The 24,602-nt window shown below is 43.7% G+C and overlaps 1 long non-coding RNA gene across 1 annotated transcript in view; it reads left to right on the forward strand.

The window, feature by feature from the left end:
• Positions 1-17,888, forward strand: part of LOC146347480 (uncharacterized) — a 33,665-nt gene extending 15,777 nt beyond the window's left edge. Inside the window, exon 5 of the long non-coding RNA XR_014789884.1 lies at positions 15,819-17,888. This is a non-coding gene — a long non-coding RNA (uncharacterized LOC146347480). The remainder of the gene's footprint in view (positions 1-15,818) is intronic.
• Positions 17,889-24,602: the final 6,714 nt, after the last annotated feature.

The raw sequence follows: 24,602 nt of genomic DNA on the forward strand, positions 1-24,602 counted from the left end.
ATTTTACTTTCTTGGGCTCCAAGATCACTGCAGATGGTGACTGTAGCCATGAAATTAAAAGATGCTTGCTCCTTGGGAGGAAAGCTATGTCACACCTAGACAGCATAGTAAGAAGCAGAGACATCACCTTGCCAACAAAGGTTCGTATAATCAAAGCTATGGCTTTCCCAGTAGCAACATCTGGCTGTGAGAGCTGGACTACAAGGAAAGCTGAGCGCCGAAGAATCGATGCTTTCGAACTGTGGTGCTGGAGAAGACTCTTACGTGTCCCCTGAACTGCAAGGAGGTCAAATCAGTCAATCCTAAAGGAAATCAGTGACTGCACTATCATGGCTATCAGGGACATTCAGATCTTTCCTGTATAGTTCTTCTGTGTATTCTTGCCACCTCTTCTTAATCTCATCTGCTTTTGTTAGGTCCCTGCCTTCTTTGTCCTTTATCGTGCCCGTCTTTGCACAAAACGTTCCCTTGAGATCTCTGATTTTCTTGAAAAGATCTCTTGTCTTTCCCATTCTATTGTTTTCCTCGATTTCTTTGCATTGTTCATTTAAGAAGGCCTTCTTGTCTCTCCTTGATGTTGTCTGGAACTCTGCATTCAGCTGGATATATCTTCCCCTTTCTCCCTTGCTTTTTGCTTCCCTTCTTTCCTCAGATACTTGTAAAGCCTCATCAGACAGCCATTTTGCTTTCTTGCATTTCTTTTTCTTTGGGATGGATTGAGTTGCTGCCTCCTGAACGTTACAGACCTCTGTCCATAGTTCCTCAGGCAATCTGTCTATCAGGTCTAATCCCTTAAATCTATTCATCACTTCCACTGTTTATTCATAAGGGATATGATTTAGGTCATACCTGAATGGCTTAGTGGTTTTCCCTACATTCTTCAATTTAAGCCGGAATTTTGCAATAAGAAGCTCATGATCTGAGCCACAGTCAGCTCCAGGTCTTATTTTTTACTGACTATATAGAGCTTCTCCATCTTTGGCTGCAAGGTACATAATCAATCTGATTTCATTATTGACCATCTGGTGATGTCCATGTGTAGAGTCGCCTCTTGTGCTATTGGAAAAGAGTGTTTGCTATGATCAGCGTGTTCTCTTGGCAAAACTCTATTAGCTTTTGTCCTGCTTCATTTTGTACACCAAGGCCATGCTTGCCTGTTATCCCAGTGATTTCCTGACTTCCTACTTTAGCATTCTAATCCCCTATGATGAAGAGGACATCTTTTTTTGTGTTAGTTCTAGAAGGTGTTATAGGTCTTCATAGAACTGATCAACCCCAGCTTGTTCGGCCTCAGTGGTTGGGGCATAGACTTGAATTACTGTGATGTTGAATGGTTTGCCTTGGATTTGTAATAAGATCATTCTATCATTTTTAAGATTGTACCCCAGTACTGCTTTTCCCACCCTTTTGTTGGCTATGAGTGCTACTCCATTTCTTCTAAGGGATTCTTGCCCACAGTGGTAGATATAATGGTAACCTGAATTAAATTCGCCCATGCTTGTCCACTTTAGTTCACTGATTCCCAAGATGTCGATGTTCAATCTTGCCATCTCATGTTTGACCACCTCCAGCTTACCTTGATTCGTTGATCTGACATTCCAGGTTCCTAAACAATATTGTTCTTTACAGCACTGGATTTTCTTTTCACCACCAGACACATCCACAGCTGAGTGTCCTTTCGGCTTTGGCCCAGCCACTTCACTCTTTCTGGCACTACTTGGAAATTCCCTCTGCTCTTCCCCAGTAGTATATTGGACACCTTCCGACCTGAGGGGCTCATCTTCCGGCGTCATCTCTTTTAGCCTGGTGATACGTTCCATGAGGTTTTCTTGGCAAGAATACTGGAGTGGGTTGCCATTTCCTTCTCCAGTGGACCACATTTTGTCAGAACTCTCCACCATGCCCTGTCTGTCTTGGGTGGCCCTGCACGGCATAGCTTATGGCTTCACTGAGTTATGCAAGCCCCTTTGCCACAACAAGGCAGTGATCCATGAAGGGGGTCATCTGCTGTACAAACTGGTTTATTCATTTTGAGTGGCATACCAAATGTTGCTGGTCACTGATTTGTTTGTTTATTTATATCCCACCTTCTCACCAAGAAAATGGTGCTCAGGATGGTTAACAATAATAGGAACTAAATTTTAAACTAAAAACTTAGTAAAAAGAATCATAAAACAAATACATTAAAAACACAATTAAAAAAAGTAAGAATTAAAGAATAAAAACAGCAGCCAGCCCAACAGACCACCTTGTACAACAAAGGCCTTGCTTGAATACAATTTAAAGGCACAATCCTATGCATTTTTAGACAGAAAAAAGTACTACAACCCCCAACACTCCCCAGCCAGCCATCTTGACTGGGTAATGCTGGGAGTTGTAGGACTTTTTTCTGTCCCAGATATGCATAGGATTGCACCCTAAGTGGGTATTTGAAGGTTGTTCGGGGGGAACACTGATGTGTGGATTAGGAATGAATTGCTCCTTTCTGGGATGGGCTGTATGAGAGCTAGATGAAGGTTGTTTCAGTCATAGACCTCTTTGAATCTCAGGCAAAAGTTAAAATGATAGACACACCCAGTTCTGGACTGAATTCACACTTCTTTGAATCTGGATTGAATCTGGACTGAATTCACACTTGAATTGCGTGAATCTGGATTGAATCTGGACTGAATTCACACTTCTTTGAATCTCAGGCAAAAGTCAAAATGATAGACACACCCAGTTCTGGATTGAAGTTTACTTAATAGAAGTGAAAGGAGAGGTGGGAAAATGGTGGCCCACCTTGAACCTGCCACATGAAGCAATTGCCTCATGCCGCTTCATGTTAAGGACCACCCTGTTATATTAACCTATCTGTCCTATTAAATAAAGTGTGGTTGTGTCTGACATTTTGACTGAGGAAGCCAGTTACTGGCTGCTACATGTCCACATCTTTCTCTTCAATGAGCAGTCTGCAGTGGAAAATACAAAGCATTATTTGATTCACTGTAGCCATGAAATTAAAAGACACTTGCTCCTTGGGAGGAAAGCTATGGCAAACCTAGACAGCATAGTAAGAAGCAGAGACATCACCTTGCCGACAAAGATTCGTATAATCAAAGCTATGGTTTTCCCAGTAGCAACATTTGGCTGTGAGCGCTGGACTATAAGGAAGGCTGAGCGCCGAAGAATTGATGCCTTCAAACTGTGGTGCTGGAGAAGACTCTTACGAGTCCCCTGGACTGCAAGGAGGTCCAATCAGTCAATCCTAAAGGAAATCAACCCTGACTGCTCATTGGAAGGACAGATACTGAAGCTGAAGCTCAAATATTTTGGCTACCGAATGTGAAGAGAAAACTCCCTGGAAAAGACCCTGATGCTGGGAAAGACTGAAGGCAAAAGGAGAAGGGGACGGCAGAGGATGAGATGGCTAGATAGCATCACCGATGCAATGAATATGGACTTGAGCACGCTCCGGGAGAGAGCGCAGGACAGGAAGGCCTGGCGTGCTATGGTCCATGGGGTCACGAAGAGTCGGACAGGACTTAACGACTGAACAACAACAACAAATGGACAGTCTGCTGTGTGGAATTAGGATGTGAAACAGAGGTGAAGGAGTCAGCTTAGGGGTGTTCTGTCATCATAGAGGCAGCAGTCCTTTTGTGGTTCTTCTTACGCACTGCAATAAGCTCTAGCGTCAGACAAAGAGGCAGGCTAGAAGGAAGGAGGATGCTTGCAGTTCACAGCCATGGGGATGGAGTTCTGATCTCTTAAGAGGGCAACTCGAAGTCCAGTCACAACACCGCCTCCTCTCCCGCTCCTGTCGTTTTCCTTATCTGGAGAAGCCAGGGGAAAATGCACCAATTCCTGCAGTCACGCCGTCTGTGTCTCTGTGTCCCTCCAAATCTCCAGTGTGCTGACAAAGCTTCAGGAGGGTTCAAATTCAATTTGGTCTGCTTTGGAAGAACAGAATGAATTTTGAACATTTTGATGTGGACGTCTCCCAAATCTTTCCAGCCCAACTCAGTACTGGATTCAGGATTTGACTGAATCTGATACGCATCCCTAATATATACAGGAGAGGTTGGGCATGAAACAGTGACTGGGTTCAAACAACATGCCACAGCTCATCATGAGTTATTTAACCCACAACGAGCCACAGGTCTGACTGATCTAAATTAAGCATAATGTGGAGCAGACAGAAATATTGCTGCAGGAAACTGATAGGCCTAACTGGGCATAAAAACTAACAGAGACAACACAGCAGTTCATATGACGCAGCAGTACACCATGAATAATTTAACCCATGATGAGGCTGTGACACATGCTGGCTGCACGCAGCTGCCATTTTGAATATGCACCCCTCGCTCAGGGGTTGTCCTCATATGCAAACCTGTTGAGCAAGGGTTATGCAAAGGTTAAACAACCCTCGCATAACCCATCTTCGCCGGGTTAGCGCAACACAACAACCCCCAAGTGAGGGTTGCATATTCAAAATAGTGGCTGCATGTACCCAGCATGTCCTACAGCCTCCCCAGAGGAAGAGATACTTCCCCCACCCTCCACCATGCCCTTTTCCTCATCTAAATTGCCCCTCCCTGAAGCTGATATTAACAGCAAGAAAAAGACAGGCAGGATACAGGTACCTGTCTTTTTTCCACTGAAGTGATTTAGACTGAGGAAATGTCATTGGGGGAGAGCTAGAAATCTTCCCCTCCCACTGTATTGATCAAAATCTGAGACTTTAATGCTGTTTTGCAGTGAAAATACAGCCATTGGATGATCCATTCATGAGTCTCCCATGTCACTTTTCTTTTTGGCCCTCAGTCAAAGGAAAATGTTGGATGTGGACTGTAGAGCTTGGCCTTAGTTCACAATGGATGAGGAAGAGTCCTAATGGTGCCTTATTTCATTATCTTTCTATGCTGCCCCACAGCTGAAGCTCTCTGGCCAGTTCACAAAAGTTTTTTAAAAAACATTAAAATACATTATATAAAGTATAAAACCATTCACGTAATGACACAGAACAAATAGCACACACAACATCATATATCTAAAACAATTTAAAACAATCAGCCAGAGACAATCAAAGAGACTCCTTATATGCTGCCAAATGCCTGAGAGAAGAGGGCAGTTTTAACCTGGTGCTGAAAAGATGAAAATGCTGGAGCCAGGCGGGCCTCGTCAGGGAGATTATTCCAAAAATGGGGGGCCACCCCCAAAAAGGCCCTCTCCCATGTTGCCGCCCCCCGAGCCTTCCTCGAGGGAGGCACCCAGAGGAAGGCTTTGGATGCAGAGCAAAGTGTGTGATCTGAGCTTACACTGTAGAATACATCCTAGAATCCTCTGCAACATGCTGGGATAATGTGTGCAATTGTTTATTATTTATTTATTTAAGGTGGCTACCGATAATAAAATTCAGATTTTTTTTAAAAAAACTTATTTAAAACATAAGATAAAAAAGATCCATTAAAACATAATTAATAACACAATAATAAACAATAATAAACAAAATAGGCAGCGCCCCCCCAAAATTAAAAACCCGTTCAGCAACAGATCAGCTTACATGCCAGAGCCCTGCCTGAATAGAAACATCTTTGCCTGCCAGCAGAAGGACTACAGAAAGGGGGCCAACCTAAAAAGGCCCTCTCTTGTGTCCCCTCCAAAGGTGCATCTGATGTTGGTGGGACTGAAGAACGGGCCTCGCTAAAGATCTCAAAACCCAGGCAGGCTTGTTTCATAGCAAACCAATCAGGATGAAAGTCTGAAAGCCAATGGAATATACCAATACTTGTCAGTTATCCATACTGTCAAATGCTCAACACCATTGCATGTCACCTGTCAAATACTGTCAAACGCCAGATATAAATCATATAAAATCAAATGTGATGAGGGTCAAATATAAATAATGTCTAGAGAAAATTCCATATCAAAATGCCCAAATAGAAAGTTTGAAGAGAATTTGAATGTCTGTGGATTCATTTCAAGTCTAGAGAGAAGCAAAGGGCATGTTCAAAATAAGGATGGATTCCAGTAATGATGTTATGCTATGGGTCAACCTGATTTCAGTACACTTCAGCATGAGTGCAGAATAAACATGGAACTAAAGTACATTGTCATTGACAATTCTGCCACTTGATCATTCTTCTATTAGCTTGACAGGGCCCATTACACAATGTACAGGAAACTTCTGCATTGTATAGGAAACCTTGGCTTACTCACTGTGCGCTGGCATTTAGTATAATAAAAATGTTAAAATGTTTAATCACTTGACACCTCACTTATACACTGTTTTTCCTTTCTGTGCTTATCAAAAGAGTTTGCGAACGCATTTAAAGCTTCTCAGTCCAAGTCATTTTTTTTAAACACACACACGCACGCAGACATTGAATACTAAATGAATTGCTGCAATGGTGACATGTTGCATACTGCCCCAGCATCTTCACTCCCTTCTTTTATACTTTTGCAGATATTCACAGAATTTATTTTCTGTTCTGAATTGAAATTACCTCTGATGTGCTTCAGAAAATAATGTTGGGCTTTTGAGTGACAGAAGGAAGTTCAAGGAAAATATATATGGTGCCAAGACATGAACAACTAATCCAAGGTCCTTCCTCCTGTAGTTATATACACCAGTGGCCCACGCAGTTGTGGTTGTGCTTGTTTTCCCGAAACTAATAGTGATTCTTAGCAATGCTTAGATGGCTGGTCTGGTCCGACGGTCCTGCTAAGCAGGCAGACCTTATGCCGGCATTGCCATCCATATGTCAGAAAGTCACAGTCCTATGCAGCAAAGTAGGAAGGACAGGTCAGTATAGCAGTAGATGCAAAACCCAACATAAAATCACTGGTAGCCACCCACAAGGCATTCCTGGCAACCCGGTGTGGAAGGTGTGGAGAAAGTGGACGAGGAGACATGCTTCTCCCTCTCTCATAATGCTAGAACCCAAAGGGGTCACCTCATGAAGCTGATTAATGGGACAGTCAGGACATAGAAAAGGACATACCTCTTCACATAACACCTGGTTAAGCTGTGAAATTCACTTCTATAAGATGCAGTGATGGCCACCGCTTTGGATCACTTTAAAAAGTGATTTGACTGGACAAATTCCCGGAAGATACAGCTATCAATATCAGGGGCTACTAGTCTTGATGGCTATATGCTACCTCCAGTATCAGAGGCAGTATGCCTATGTACACCATGTGCTGGGGAACATGGGTGGGAGGGTGCCATTGCACCCATCTCCTACTTGTGGTTTCCCATGGGCAGGTGGTTGGCTGCTGTGTGAGCAGAACGCTGGACTGGATGGACCTTGGTCTGATCCATCCAGCATGACTCTTCTTATGTTTATTGTGTTCTTATTCCTGATTGGCATGGTGGTTGTGCTAGGGATGATGGGAGTTGTAGTCTAACACATCTGGAGTTTGCCACTTGAGAAAGGCTGCCTTAGGCTGTCTCTCCACTTCCCCAGGGTGTGTGCGAAGTCTATACACAAGAGTTATCCATCTGCTTTCCACTTTGCCCTCTTGCACTGATGGTTCCACCAGTAGTGAAAGGGGGGTACCCGCATCAAACTCTAAACCATGCCCCCTTTTCAAAAGTGACAGGTGCCCTGCCCCCTTTGGGGAACGGAAGTCCCACCCTAGCCGGAAGCCCCACCTTTGGAAGTCCTGCCCCAGAAGGAGTCATCAGCTGGTCAGGTCATATGACCTTCAGGGTCACTTGATGGGGGTCATGTGACCCCTCTATGAACCCGTCATGCCACTGTGGACAGGTTGGATGAGGTTTTAGAGCCCTAACAGGTACAGGTGCAGAAAAGGCCTGCAGGGCCATTTCCAAACCCTCCCCGGATTGGCCCAGCAGGGCCCATGTAGCCCTGTAAGGTCGTGCCACACCCCACTGACCAATAGAGACAGTTTTATCCCCAGAAAAACAACCTGTCCTACCAACCAATCAAAAGCAGGGGCAGTCAGATTCGACTGAGGCAGCCTTTTTTTTTTCCTTGTCCAGACATGTTTCCTTCATAGAGAACATGGAGACGCCTGGCACCCTTGAATATTGAACCCCAGAATGGCTGTAAGCCGAGTAGTGTCTACATGCTTTAAAAAAGAACTAGAAAGGGAGAGCCTGCTATAGGTCCTGCAAATGTAAGAAGAAAAGATGCAGCTGTGGCAGAGAACTTACCTGTAGACATTTTTACAGAATTCCTGGAAAATTTGAGGAGGCTGTAAGCAGCCTGTTAAAGCAATGAAGGCCATCCGCAATAAGCAGTTCAGTAAAACTTTAAGGAAGAACGGAACTTTACATCTATATAGATGTACTGCCACAAAAGTTATAATTGCAGTTTTCACAGAGCTACTAGGGGGCAAGCCTTATGGAGACAGAAAAGGAGGTTTCCCAGTCAAAAAACATTTCATATTAAGTTGTCTAGCAGCACCTCGCCCCTTTTTCTTTCTTTCTGCAGAACACTTGCTTACCTGCAATCTGCCCCATCACCTTGGACATAGTTAGAAAGCTGTTATGGTTTCCCCCCCAAACTATGCTCACCCCGTAAAGTGACTTTTGAGATGAAGAAGACACAGATCAAGGAAGGGACTACACAGAACTGTCAGGATCCAACTACTAGCCCTCACACTTTTGTTAGAGAGTTTTGTGTTAGTCTTGCTTAGCATCACCCTGCCCTTCCTTCCTTCCTTCCTTCCTTTCTGCAGAGCACTTGCTTTTATATTTAAAACTGACTATAAGCCTACCTGCAATCTGGTCGTTCACCCTAGACACATTTAAAATGCTGCTAGGGTTTCCCAGAAACTATGCTCACCCCTGTAAAGTGACTTTGTATCATTAATCATTAATGGGGCAGTAGTCTCCCTACCCCAACTCTTGCTGAACAGGCTGCTGCTACACTTTGAATAATATAACCCTGATGACCTGTGGGGGTGGTTTCTACATCTCAAAATGGGGATTAATGATACAAAGTCACTTCACAGGGGTGAGCATAGTTTTTGGGAAACCCTAGCAGCATTTTAAATGTGTCTAGGGTGAAGGACCAGATTGCAGGTAGGCTTATAGTCGGTTTTAAATACAAAAGCAAGTGCTCTGCAGAAAGGAAGGAAGGAAGGAAGGAAGGAAGGGCAGGGTGATGCTAAGCAAGACTAACACAAAACTCTCTAACAAAAGTGTGAGGGCTATTAGTTGGATCCTGACAGTTCTGTGTAGTCCCTTCCTTGATCTGTGTCTTCTTCATCTCAAAAGTCACTTTATGGGGTGAGCATAGTTTGGGGGGGAAACCATAACAGCTTTCTAACTATGTCCAAGGTGATGGGGCAGATTGCAGGTAAGCAAGTGTTCTGCAGAAAGAAAGAAAAAGGGGCGAGGTGCTGCTAGACAACTTAATATGAAATGTTTTTTGACTGGGAAACCTCCTTTTCTGTCTCCATAAGGCTTGCCCCCTAGTAGCTCTGTGAAAACTGCAATTATAACTTTTGTGGCAGTACATCTATATAGATGTAAAGTTCCGTTCTTCCTTAAAGTTTTATTTAACTGCTTATTGCGGATGATCTCCATTGTTTTAACAGGCTGCTTACAACCTCCTCAGATTTTCCAGGAATTCTGTAAAAATGTCTACAGGTAAGTTCTCTGCCACAGCTGCATCTTTTCTTCTTACATTCACAGGAGCTATAGCAGGCTCTCCCTTTCTAGTTCTTTTTTAAAGCATGTGGACACTACTCCCCCTTCATGGATCACTGCCTTGCTGTGGCGAAGGAGCTTGCGTAACTCAGTGAAGCCATAAGCTATGCTGTGCAGGGCCACCCAAGACGGACAGGTCATGGTGGAGAGTTCTGACAAAATGTGGTCCAGTGGAGAAGGAAATGGCAACCCACTCCAGTATTCTTGCCAAGAAAACCCCATGGAATGTATCACAAGGCTAAAAGAGATGACGCCGGAAGATGAGCCCCTCAGGTCGGAAGGTGTCCAATATACTACTGGGGAAGAGCAGAGGGAATTTCCAAGTAGTGCCAGAAAGAGTGAAGCGGCTGGGCCAAAGCCGAAAGGACACTCAGCTGTGGATGTGTCTGGTGGTGAAAAGAAAATCCGATGCTGTAAAGAACAATATTGTTTAGGAACCTGGAATGTCAGATCAATGAATCAAGGTAAGCTGGAGGTGGTCAAACATGAGATGGCAAGACTGAACATCAACATCTTGGGAATCAGCGAACTAAAGTGGACAAGCATGGGCAAATTTAATTCAGGTGACCATCATATCTACTATTGTGGGCAAGAATCCCTTAGAAGAAATGGAGTAGCACTCATAGTCAGCAAAAGGGTGGGAAAAGCAGCACTGGGGTACAATCTTAAAAATGATAGAATGATCTCAGTACGAATCCAAGGCAAACCATTCAATATCACAGTAATTCAAGTCTATGCCCCAACCACTGATGCCAATGAAGCTGAGGTTGATCGGTTCTATGAAGACCTACAACACCTTCTAGAACTAACACCAAAAAAAGATGTCCTCTTCATCATAGGGGATTGGAATGCTAAAGTAGGAAGTCAAGAAATCGCCGGGATAACAGGCAGGCATGGCCTTGGTGTACAAAATGAAGCAGGACAAAAGCTAATAAAGTTTTGCCAAGAGAACATGCTGATCATAGCAAACACTCTTTTCCAACAGCACAAGAGATGACTCTACACATGGACATCACCAGATGGTCAATATCGAAATCAGATTGATTATGTCCTTTGCAGCCAAAGATGGAGAAGCTCTATACAGTCAGTAAAAACAAGACCTTGAACTGACTGTGGCTCAGATCATGAGCTTCTTGTTGCAAAATTCCGGCTTAAATTGAAGAACGTAGGGAAAACCACGAAACCATGCAGGTATGACCTAAATCATATCCCTTATGAATATACAGTGGAGGTGAGGAATAGATTTCAGGGATTAGACCTGATAGACAGAGTGCCTGAGGAACTATGGATGGAGGTCCGTAACATTGTTCAGGAGACAGCAACTCAATCCATCCCAAAGAAAAAGAAATGCAAGAAAGCAAAGTGGCTGTCTGAGGAGGCTTTACAAGTAGCTGAGGAAAGAAAGGAAGCGAAAAGCAAGGGAGAAAGGGGAAGATATACCCAACAGAATGCAGAGTTCCAAAGAATAGCAAGGAGAGACAAGAAGGCCTTCTTAAATGAACAATGCAAAGAAATCGAGGAAAACAACAGAATGGGAAAGACTAGAGATCTCTTCAAGAAAATTGGAGATCTCAAGGGAACGTTTTGTGCAAAGACGGGCATGATAAAGGACAAAGAATGCAGGGACCTAACAGAAGCTGATGAGATTAAGAAGAGGTGGAAAGAATACACAGAAGAACTATACAGGAAAGATCTGAATGTCCCTGATAGCCATGATAGTGTGGTCACTGAACTTGAGCCGGACATCCTCGAGAGTGAAGTCAAGTGGGCCTTAGGAAGCATTAGTAACAGCAAAGCTAGCAGAGATGACAGTATTCCAGCTGAGCTATTTAAAATCCTAAAAGATGTTGCTGTTAAAGTGCTGCATTCAATATGCCAACAAATTTGGAACACTCAACAATGGCCGCAAGACTGGAAAAGGTCAGTTTACATTCCAATTCCAAAGAAGGGCAACGCCAAAGAGTGTTCAAACTACCGCACAATTGCGCTCATGTCACATGCCAGCAAGGTGATACTCAAAATCCTACAAGCTAGGCTTCAGCAGTATGCGAACCGAGAACTACCGGAAGTACACGCTGGGTTTCGAAGAGGCAGAGGAACTAGAGATCAAATCGCCAACATTCGCTGCATCATGGAGAAAGCAAGAGAATTCCAGAAAAATGTCTATTTCTGCTTCATTGACTACGCTAAAGCCTTTGATTGTGTGGATCACAACAAACTGTGGCAAAGTCTTAAAGTGATGGGAGTACCAGACCACCTTACCTGTCTCCTGAGAAACTTGTACGAGGGTCAAGAAGCAACAGTAAGAACCAGACATGGAACAACCGAGTGGTTCAAAATTGGGAAAGGAGTACGACAAGGCTGCATATTGTCACCCTGCTTATTTAACTTATATGCAGAGTACATCATGAGAAACGCCGGGTTGGATGAATCAGAGGTCGGAATTAAGATTGCTGGGAGAATTATGAACAACCACCGATATGCAGACGATACCACCCTAATGGCAGAAAGCGAAGAGGATCTAAAGAGCCTCTTGTTGAGGGTGAAAGAGGAGAGTGCAAAAGCTGGTTTGAAACTCAACATTAAAAAAACGAAGATCATGGCATCTGGCCCCATCACTTCCTGGCATATAGAAGGGGAAGAAATGGAAGCAGTGACAGATTTTACTTTCTTGGGCTCCAAGATCACTGCAGACGGTGACTGTAGCCATGAAATTAAAAGACGCTTGCTCCTTGGGAGGAAAGCTATGGCAAACCTAGACAACATAGTAAGAAGCAGAGACATCACCTTGCCGACAAAGGTCCATCTAATCAAAGCTATGGTTTTCCCAGTAGTAATGTATGGCTGTGAGAGCTGGACTGTAAGGAAGGCTGAGCGCCGAAGAATTGATGCTTTCAAACTGTGGTGCTGGAGAAGACTCTTACGAGTCCCCTGGACTGCAAGGAGGTCTAATCAGTCCATCCTAAAGGAAATCAACCCTGACTGCTCATTGGAAGGACAGATACTGAAGCTGAAGCTGAAATATTTTGGCCACCTAATGCGAAGAGAAAACTCTCTGGAAAAGACCCTGATGCTGGGAAAGACTGAAGGCAAAAGGAGAAGGGGATGGCAGAGGATGAGATGGCTAGATAGCATCACCGATGCAATGAAGATGAACTTGAGCACACTCCGGGAGAGAGCGCAGGACAGGAAGGCCTGGCGTGCTATGGTCCATGGGGTCACGAAGAGTCGGACACGACTGAACAACTGAACAACAACAACAACAGACACTACTCGGCTTACAGCCTTTCTGGGGTTCAATATTCAAGGGTGCCAGGCGTCTCCATGTTCTCTATGCAGGAAACATGTCTGGACAAGGAAAAAAAAAAGGCTGCCTCAGTCGAATCTGACTGCCCCTGCTTTTGATTGGTTGGTAGGAAAGGTTGTTTTTCTGGGGGTAAATCTGTCCCTATTGGTCAGTGGGGTGTGGCGTGACCTTAATGGGCTACGTGGGCCCTGCTGGGCCAATCCATGGAGGGTTTGGAAATGGCCCTGCAGGCCTTTTCTGCACCCGTACCTCTTAGGGCTCTAAAACCTCTTCCTATTGGTCCACGGTGGCATGACAAGTTTGTAAGGGGGTCACATGACCCCTCTGGGCCAATCTGGTGGGGGTTTGGAAATGGCCCTGCAAGCCATGTCCGCACCCGTACCTGTTAGGGCTCTTATACTGCATCCAACTGGTCCATGGTGGCATGATGAGTTCGTAAAGGGGTCACATGACCCCTGTCAGGTGACCCTGAATGTCATATGACCTGACCAGCTGATCACTCCTTCCGGGGCAGGACTTCTGAAGGTGGGGCTTCCAGCTAGGGTGGAACTTTCGTTCTCCAAAGGGGGTGGGGCACCTGTCACTTTTGAAAAGGGGGCGTGGCTTAGAGTTTGATGCAGGTACCCCCCTTTCACTACTTCCACCAACAAAAGGGGAATGGCAACATATATTTATTACACCAGCATATTATTTTGCTTCATTGCTACAAGATAGCAATCCTAACCTGTCCAACAGGTTTTCTGAAGGAGCAGAAGATAGAAACAGTCCACATTTCAATGCTGTATGTATCTTTTGGAATTTTTAATGTTATGTCCCAGCTATATTGCAAGTACATATGCTCCATCACTATGAAACCTTTGCGGCTAGATTTCTCCAGTGATCCCACTGAGCAGCTGTCAGGGTTTCCCTTATGACCTGGACCCCCTGAGCAACTCCTTAGGGATCTCTTGCCTCCTTAAGACTCCTGCCTTCCTTCTTTTAAACTTCCCCTTTTCAATAACATGGGGTTGAGGCTGTAGACATGGGGTGATTGGCACTCTAGACACATGCTTTAAACACAACAGTTTACTGGTAAATTAAGGTAAGCAAATTACAACTAAAGGTATTTACAGAATAGCGCTGAGTGATACAAAAGTCATTAAGAGAAAATAAGAGTTACAAAACGCAGGTTCCTTTACCCTAGCTGTACTTAGACTTCTCCAAGCTGCTGCTTCTTACTCTCTCTTCAGGCTCTGGTCTCCCTGACTCTGCTCGCACTGCTCTGGTCTTTCTGACTCTCTCTTTTTATACCCTCCTTCCTCAAAAACAAAAGGACTGCTTCAAGCCTGAAGAAATGAAACTTAACTGGGGAAATGAAACTACTCCTCTCAGGGATACCCCCTCCCAACAAAAAACTCCAGGCCTCTCGGCCTAATCTTTTTACTTTTCCTTGCCTCTGTAGACCTCAACTCTTCACAGCAGCCTTCCCCAATCTCATGTCCTCCAGATGTGTCAGACAACAACTCCCAGAAGCCCCCCACCAGCTATCCTGGCTGGGCAGTTATGTGGTGTTGTAGTACACCACTGCCTTAGAACCTAACCATCATCTGTGAGTAGGTTGTTACAAACAAGCTAAAATCCTGGATGTGCACAAACTGGGACTGATCTTACTATTGGCAGAAGAATGTGATAGAAAGTTTTTGATTTATATGTCTAAATGAGCCATCAACATTGCCTGAAGTCACCTCTAATGCAATAATTTTCTGTGGTGCCATTGACACATTCAGCTTTCAGTAGTTAAGTAACCAAGTGATGTATATAGATGTGTGAACCAGCTCTTTGATACTAAAACTGGTAAACTAAACTTCACAGCAAACATAAGCCATGTTAATATGTGGTTTAAATTTTTATAAACAAAACAGCTTAGCTTTAATCCATAGTGCTACTGATGACAAAGGCATTTTAGAATATTGAGAATTATTGTACTATTAGAGAGATGAAATATTAACATAGGAAGCTTACATTTTTGGAGAAGATGCTCTACTTGTTAGCATACATGTTTAATTATTATTTATATTTTAAAGTGTAATTGGAAAGGACTGTGCCCCATTTGTACACTGTAATTCTTCCAAGCAGCACAGGATACTTATACAGAGGTTACCCCATGTTATTCTCCCAACAGCCAGGCAGGGTACCCGAGGTCAAGAGACATGACTGGCTCAAGGTTACCCAGAGAACTTCATGGCTGAATATGTTATCTTTCTTTACATTAATGTGTTTTCAATGAATTAGACTGCATACCTCAAGCCTCTTATCCCTGAAGTGTTCCAGCTGCTGACTTACATCTTTAATATTAATTCAATGATACTTAACGGACTTTCTGTACTTTAGTCCTTTGCTACAGAAGTGGACCAAAAGTAAAAAAAGGTGTTAAGAATTTAATTTTCAATAACTGTATTTATGTCAGTTACTCTTTCCCTCCTCCCCTGAATATTAGAATACAAATGTGTGGATATATTTGTCTTTCTTGCTTTCTCACAGATGTGATTTCCCCCCCTCCATTGTCAACATTATTGTTGATCCTGAAATTATAGTGTAAGGAGAGTTATTTGCTAGGAGATGTTGCAAATAAAAATGAGTTTCAGAAAATAACTACAACAAAAGCATTCAAATAAACATAGAGATTACAGAGGGAAAATACAGAAATAGTTCCCAGGGGCTCATTTGGCTTCATACTACTACATGATTTGGAAAGCTACCTATACATGGAAGAGGGAAAATCCAAACACTTAACAGAGATGCTATTAAGTATTATTTGGTATGCATTTTACTTGTTCTTTATCCTTCCTTGTCTGTCTGTATAAGAAACCAACCCATCAAGGACTTCACTGAGGAAAAGGCAAAACTTACTTCTTGCTCTTGACTCCGGGTGTTCTGGCCCATACTGACAGTGAATCTGTGTGGTGGGCAACCCCCTCCCAGTTTCCTTGCGTGAAAAGGACTTCCCAACATTTCCTATTCATCCATCATCATGACAGGTGCTGTACTAATTATACAGTGGGTTACTACTGTATAATTGTTAATTGTTGTGCTGAAAAGCATGGCTGGCCCAGCATTTCCATTCTTCCCATCTAACGCCATGGCTTCAGGGCTACAGAAGAAAGGTCAACAGGAACGTAGTGGAAGTACACAAGCATCCATGTGCACCAACGTGTTATTGCAGATTCCTGCCCTTCCTACACTGGTGCTGGAAGGAAGCTCCATCACCACTATCACCACCCCAGAAAATCAGAAAAGGAAAGCTACTTGCTCACAAACTGAATTGTGAAAGAACCACAGAGTTCTGCTTCAGATTTTGTGCCTGCCAGGAACTAATGGTCTCAAGTAAGCTTCAAGCATTTATGCTTCTGTCGGCAGTATGGGGATAATAATACCAATGTACCTTATTTGGTTATTGTAAGGGCTACTGAAGGCCAAACTAGATGTGATGCTGAACACATTATTAGCAGCCACAGCAGGTTTCTTTTAATTAATAGCAGGTGCAGGAAGCCTCAACTGTTGTTGGGATCACAGCACATAGGAAGGAAAGGTTTAATCCTTTCTTCCCCCACCATGCTCCTGCCAAAAAAGAGAAAAGAAAATCTCTGCACCTGCTATTAATCCCGGAAGGGAAGCTTCCATTTGCACCAATGAGAGATTCCCTTCCGGAGTTGATAGTAGGCATCAGGGAGAGAGAAGGTAGTTAACCCTTCCCTTCTGTATGCACTGTGGTCCCATGAAACTCAGGAGCCATGGACCTGCTTCTTAAAAAAAAGGAAAACACTGGCATGACAGCTAATGATATATTTGGTGTCACATCGCTTGATCCTGAGATAATGGATGTGAAGTATGTGAACACTCCAAAGTGCTGTTGTAACCCACTGGTATATTTCCCATTAAGAATTCTGGACCGAGGGGGGGGGGGATATTCCTGCACATGCTCAGTAAGGGAGCGACATAAGGAGTGGCCACCATTATGGGCAGTTACCTCAATGCAGTTGGGAAGGCGCTTGCTTTCTCCTCTCTGTAAGGCCCTGAACCCTGGGGAGAGGTTAGTAGTGAGGCTTCCTTTAAATTTGTTAAGGAGTCAGGATTTTCCCAAACACTATTGAGTTCCTTGTCTGTTTATGGTCTTTTATATTATATAAAGGGCTGTCTGTAAAGTTTGTTCCTGTATTACTGGACTCTGATCCACTTTGAGAAGACTGCTGTGGAGCGGAAGTGAAATGAGAAGAGACGGTTTTCCCTCTTTGGCCAGCAGTTGTGGACCCAATCTGGAAGACAGAAATTTGGGAGGGCTGTGCTCAGTTTTATTGTTTTGTGATACGTCCATTGTTGTTTATGTAAAATTCTTATATGTGTATTATTATTATTATTGTTGTTGTTGTTGTTGTCCCTCAATAAGGCCTTTGCTGTGAATCCCTTTAGAGACCCAATAGAAAGTGTTACACTGTATAAATGCAAAGTATTATCATCAATGGCAGCTTCAAATTTGTGGGGAAATTCATAAACTCTCTGCACACTTACAGTCTCACAGGCAAATTAGGAAGTACTCAGATTCTGCTTAACAATTGATCTGACACTTGTTAAAAAATGAAATATTGGATGCAGTGTGAAAAGAAAATGTGGGGGGGGCAACAGAGAAGTACTGTTAGTAGAACCCACTCTTGGAGATAAGAGCCCTGAATCGGGGGGGGGGGGGCTGTCTACTCTTCCGCTTATATTAAGTTTTTATCTTAACCAGAATCAAGGTTTTCACATCTTAAAATGTGGAACCCCTCCTGATATTCAATACTTGGCTCTGCTGTTTGTTCTGGTTTTTGATGTAAAACTTTGGTTTATGGGTAATTTAACATTTCAATTAATACTATTAAAGCTACTTAGAGATTTGCATACAGTAATCTGACCTATTATTGAACACTTTTTGTAAAAGGATTTTCTTCTGCTTTGACACAAAAGGATGCTAGCACAGGGCAGCTGCAGATTTATTTATTTTTTTACTGAAAATATTTTGTGCTGCACATGCTCTGGGGGTGGGGGGAGTTTCAAACAGCCTATGCTTTAAGAATCTGAGGTCCCTTATACTCCAATAACGAGGCCTCTGTTTTAAGAATTTTAAGGACTTGAGGTCCTTTATACTCCCATAATTAGGAACTGATAACCCCAGCTAGTGTTGGTACTACGCTCCCCCACTTTCACTTGCCAGGATGAAAATAATTCTGACTGTCAACTTTGGCTGTCCAGATTCCACCAAACCCATCGTCAGTATCAGTGGTTAACATCCAGTGAAACTAGCCCTTGACATGGATCCAAAGAGCTACTTAGACACTCCTAAAGGCTTTTGTATGGGGGGGGGGGGTGATTATTACTCTTTATTTTCTTTCAGCAGCAGATAATCCTTCCATATCACAGACCACCTTAAAACTCCCCTTAGTTTCAAAAGCCATTTGCAATGTGGTGGTGTGTTGTTGTTATGGCTCAGCCAGGGGACCATCTGTCCAGGAGATCTCACGGCACAAGAATCCATTGGAACCAGATTCCAAATTGGCAAGTTTTGCGTTTAGCCTTGCCCAGTTGGTTTTCTCTGTCCTTGGCCCCACCCACTGCTGGAATGCCGCTCTCAAGACACTTCCCAAATTGGAATTTGGCCTCTGGACTGAAAAAGGGTTGGCACCCCTGACGTAGAGTCTGAGGAGGATCTCTCTGATGGAGAGCTGGGATGGAGATGTTACTAGACCCCAAACCAGTAATGATAATGCCTGTAGCGATGCATGTACACCAATGTGCATGTCACAGAGTTGGGAAGCTATGGATTAAATTGTAGAAAATGCATAGAGGTTTTTTAAGGTTGATCTTTTGTTACTGCTAGGCAGGGCTGGCCCTAGGATAAATAGTGCCATAGCCGAGGAGTGCCTTTGGTGTGTCCCCCCCCCCCCCCGGCAGTTTTGCAGGGCCACCCAATGGATTTATGGGGCCTGGTTCAGATGTCATGTCTATCGACAACAACATTGCTCAAAACCTTGATTTTCAGCCTCTGTGCTACAGTTTACACAAGCCAAAGTTTGAAAAGCCACATCCTGAGCAGTGGCAGAGCACTATGCAACACTGGAGAGCTATCACGGGTTTTACTTATAATTCTTTTTAGTTTTATTTTTTTTAATTCTTGGCTGCCTTTCAAGGCAGAAGCCCTCCCAAGGTGGCCCACAGCAATAGAATACATAAAAACAGTTAAAATACTAAAAACAATAAAAACAAACACAATAAAATAAAAATAAAAGCAACAATAAAAGCTGATAATAAAACCAGCAACAGCAATAACAGCAACAACAGCAGTCATATCAAGAGAAAGCCACGGTGAAATAATGCATTTTCAAAGCCTGCTTAAAAGCCTGCAGTGACGGAACATAGCAGACCTCTGATGGGAACTTGTTCCAAAGGTGTGGGGCCACCGCAGAGAAGGCCATGTCATGTGTGGTCACCCACCTAACTGCTCACGGGTAGGCAAATGAAAAGAGCCTTTCTTTCTGATCTTAAAGTGCAGGCAGGCTGATATGGGTGAAGGCCCTTCTCAAGTAACTTGGTCCCAAGCCATTTAAGACATTAAAAGTCAAAGCCAGCACTTTAAATTGGCCTCGGAAACACACTGGTAACCAGTGCAGCTGGTGCAATATAGGCATTATGTGATCAAATTGCCTCACCCCCAATACTCGGGCAGCCGCATTCTGCATCAGCTGAAGTTTCTGCACCGTCTTCAAATGCAGCCCCATGTACAGTGCATTACAGTAGTCCAGCTGGATGTGACTAGTGCGTGGATAAAAGAGGCAAGGTCCATTGTCTCCAGATAGGGGCGCAGCTGGTGTACCAGCCTAAGCTGGTAAATGCATTCCTGGACTTCCCCAGTTAGCTCAGAGTCCAGGAGTTTTTGTTTTGTAGCAGTTCCTATCTTTTGGTAAGCATTCTTTATTTTAGAATATCCATTATTTTTATCTTTAAAAATAATAAAGAAAAGTTATAAATAAAGAAGGTATCCAGCTGATCTCTTACAGCTTACAGCGTTATTATTATTTATATAGTGCTTATAGCATTTGCAGTCTTTGAAGTGCTAAACACTCAGTAACATTGCCTCAAAGTAAAGCTGTGTTCCACTGATTTTTTCCTAGCACAAATAACATCAAAGTGGCAATTGAAAAAGAAACATACTTTAAAGCTAATTGAAGGAAGATTATTTTTGCAGTTAGTACTCAAACAACCTGTACAACCTTGAAAGAAAGGTTACAGACACTTGCTTTTCACCACCCTAGCTCCCTGCAGACAGTACATTAAAAAAATACAGCCTCTCAGCTCAGCTAGGTGCCCCCACCCCCGAGCTTAGCAGCCTGGGCAACCACCTGGCCTGCCCATCCCTAAGCCTGGCTCTGCTGCTAGGCCTCAGTGTTCGGTCCTTCCTTCCTTCCTTTCTTTCTGAGGGGACAACAGTACATGTGGATCTCTGTTTCATCACTGCCTGATATCCTGAGCTAGGGCTTGCCATTGTGCCAATTTCACCGGCAAGTTCCTAGAAGTAGAGGATCCACTCTTTTGAGTAAGTCTCCAGTTTCCAGTCTCCAGACTCCTGTCTTCAGTTGGAGCTAACTAGCCATGCTCCCTGAAATCAATGCTGTTCCTGTGCCAGGAACTTAGAGAGACGTAAGCAGTGACAAGTATGTCGAAGTGTGCATGGACTCTAAACACTAGTTATCACTGCCCATGCTCAGTTCTTTTAAGAACGCTGAATGGCACAACTGCAGTGTGAAAGAAGACAGAGCTGAAAACGTACGTAAGCCCTATTCAGGCATTCTCAAAGTTGAAAATGTGCATAAGCCCCATTCGAGCCTTCTCTAAGTGGCTAAACTAAACTCATGAGGAGAAGGAGCACACTAGCCCTGCCCTCCTCCTTGCATGTTTCTGCTGCTGCCTACTTGTGGAGGGTGACTTTCTGAAGATTTTCTGAACACTGCAGCCTTATTCAGGTGTTCAGAAGCTGTGTACAATCAACAGGAGAGGAAAGGAACTCTCTCGCCCTGCCCCCCTCCTCACATGTTTCTATCGCCCTGTGCTCTTGTTCAGTGACTGTCTGAAGAGGTGCGTCTGCTGTATCTGTGGCGGCACTCCAGACAATGAAGAGCCTTGATTTTCCAGGGTTCTTAATCACATGGAGTGCCTCCCCAGATTCAGGAGGTGCTCCAGACTGTTGCCGTACAACAACATTTCACATTGCACAGGGCAATGGAAATGCACAGGAAGGGGGAGAGGCTAGAGCACGTCTTCTTGCATGTTGACTGTACACATATTCTGAACACCCAAACAGAGCTTGATTTTCTAGTGTTCTCAAACGTGTGAAGAGCCTGTGTGGATACAGGAGGCTCTCCTCTGCAGAGAGTCACCCTCCACAAGTAGATGGCAATGGAAACATGCACAGAGGAGGGCAGGGCTAACGTGCTCCCTCTCCTCACACATTTAGTTTTACCATTTTGACAATGCCTGAATAGGGGTACAGTGTACTGTGCAAACCGAAGTGTGACTAGATTTCAGTTGACCATAACTAGGGAACAGACTGGTATATGATAAGGATGTTCTGGGATGTTGGAGATGTAATTTTATTATAAATCTTTTGAAACAAGCTCAAGAAATGTATTTTACCACAGAAGGATGTATAGCTGGAAAAGCCCAGAATGGTAGCTGCAATGGCAGGAATATTAGAATTGGTAGCCATTTTGGATTTCCAGACCAAAATTTCACTGCTGCTATATTATGCAAAGGTACACATTTGTTTCACTAAGTACAGTTTTTTGCCTCATTTTATAGAAGTTGCCGATCTACTACTAGGGATCACTCCTTTGATGAGCAAAACTTTCCTCCCATGAATGAGACTGTTCATGGAGTGAAAACTTTGGTTCCAAGTCAATGTTTGAATATTGGATCAATAAAGATTATAAGAAAGGATTGATTCAGGAAGTTTATAATCTTCTGCTGGAAACTGACATTCTGGGATGTGCAGATCAATTTTATATGCATGTTATAAATATATAAGGCATCATATTCTTAATGAAGATTAAATCTGGATATGGGAAAACTTCCCATATTCTAGTATATATAGGCTGTGAAATCCTATATGTACACTTTTTTATTATTACATTTTTATACCACCCAATAGGTGAAGTTTTATACCGCCCAATAGCCGAAGCTTATCTATGAGTAAGTCCAACTGAGCTCAATTGGACACACTTCTGAGTAGACACAGGATGTATTATGCATAGGATTCCACTGCTAGATGCCTCATTTTTAATCATTTCTATTATGAAACTGTTACATGCTGTGAAATGCTATAGATCACCCTTCCCCAATGTGGTGCCCTCCAGATGTTTTGGACTCCAGATGTGTGGCCTGAGTAAACCCAGCAGCTATGTGGGGAGGAAGTTTCAGTCTGTTTCCGGCCTCCCAGCTGAGCAGAGCAGAAGAGTCTGCTCCGGCTGGCCTAGGGACTATGGAAGCAAGCAAGCTCCCAGAGAGCGAGCGATCAGAGCAAGCGGACAGGGAGAGCAAACAGGAGATGGCCAGGGGAGTTTGGCAGGGGAGGTCAAGGGGGAGGCCCCTAATGTTGGGGGTTTTTAAATTTCTTTTTCATTTTCTTCATTTTTTAAAATTTCTTTTTCTTGTAACACACACTTCCATGCCAGTGGGCTGGTGTTTTTAACCACCAGTGAGTAGAGGACCAGGCACAGGCTACTCTAGAACAATCAGAAAGCTAGATACAAAAAGGGAATAGAGGCTATGGAAGGAAAAGACTATCCAGTGGTGGCGACCTGCAACGTTTGTGCTATGTTTGTTTTCTTGCCTGGGAACAATATGGCCTACACGTACAACAAGTGCAAGCTGATCACGGTGTTGGAGGAAAGAGGACTGGAGCGGCGAGTGTCGACCCTCCAGGGAATAAGAGAACACGAAGAGTTCTTGGATGGAACGGTGGAACTACAGCAGCAAAGTGAAGAACAGAAGCTAGAAGAGCAACAGCAAGCCGAGGCAGAGGAGGAAAATGCTGAGGTGAGGAAAAATGAAGTAGAGGATACTCCTTGGAAAAGGGTGACAGGAGCAGAAGAACTAGAAGCCATTCTGCACCAGTGGAGGCAATGGAACTATGGAACCGTTTCCAGGTCCTTGAGGATGAGACTGGAGGACAGCCTGCAGAGGAAGAATTACAGGGGAACCTGCGTGAGAGCGAGCAAGAGGCTGAAGGTCAGTCAAGCAGAGGCAATGAAACCAAGGCCTACAACAAGGAGAAGAGTAGTAGTAGTGGGAGACTCCTTGCTGCGTGGGATCAAAACCCAAGTATGTTGCGAAGACCCATGGACTCGCCAGGTATGTTGTCTCCCGGGAGGATGGATTAGAGACGTGACTGAAAGGTTGCCTGCACTCATAAAGCCCACTGACAGGTATCCCTTTCTTCTCAGCCATGTGGGAACAAACGATACCGCCAAGTGAAGCTATGATGAAATCACGTCAGACTTTGAAGCTTTGGGAAGGAAACTCAAGAACTTTGGGGCCCAGATAGTTTTCTCATCAATCCTTCCACTAGTATAGGGACAGAAAGGGAAAGAAAAATACTCTGGGTGAATGGCTATGAAGGTGGTGCCAGCATGAGAGGTTTGGATTCTGGGACCAAGGGCTATACTTCCTGCAGGATGGACTGTTGGCAAGGGATGGGTTGCACCTCACAAAGGCTGGGAAGAATGTGTTTGGCCACAGCATGAAGAACTTCATCAGAAGGGCTTTAAACTGAATCCTACAGAGGAGGGAGACGTAAAGGTGGGGTAACAATGGATGAAGGCTCATGCACCAGAACAGAGAGAACAGCTCTAATAGCGCCCAATAATAGTCTTCACAAACATTTAGGATGACAGCCAGACTATAAAGCACATGGCTTCGATGTCAATAGACTAATGCCCAGAGTATGGTAAACAAACAGAACAAACTTGAACTCTTAATAGAGGAGGGAAATTATGACTTGATAGGTGTAACTGAGACTTGGTGGGATGACTCCCATGAATGGAATACAGCAATCGAAGGATATAACTCGTTCAAAAAGAACAGGAGGAACAGAAAGGGAGGTGGAGTTGCACTATATGTTAAAAATACATATCTCTGCACAGAAATACAGGAGGATGAGCTTGCTAGCCCTATCGAGAGCATCTGGGTTAAAATAAATGGAGCAAAGAATAAAAGGAACTTGCTGGTTGGAGTCTACTACCAGCCACCCAATCAAGGAGAAGACGAAGATGAAACTTTTGAAAAGCAAATTGCCTAGCTTTCAAGGAAGCATGATAAAGTAGTAATGGGGGTCTTCAATATCCCCAATATTTGTTGGGAGACAAATTCGGCAAAACATGGCCCCTCCAAGAGATTCCTGACTTGTGTTGCTGATAATTTCCTCCTACTGAAAGTAGAGGAAGCAACTAGAGGATCAGCTATCCTTGACTTGATCTTAACCAACAGAGATGACTTAGTGGATAAAGTAGCAGTTATGGGAACTCTGGGGGAAAGTGACCATGTTATACTTGAGTTCTTGGTTCTAAA

The sequence above is a fragment of the Heloderma suspectum genome, chromosome 4, assembly GCF_057233095.1.
Source record: "Heloderma suspectum isolate Gila_16-S chromosome 4, 16-S_ref, whole genome shotgun sequence".
In the NCBI taxonomy this organism is placed as follows: domain Eukaryota; kingdom Metazoa; phylum Chordata; class Lepidosauria; order Squamata; family Helodermatidae; genus Heloderma; species Heloderma suspectum.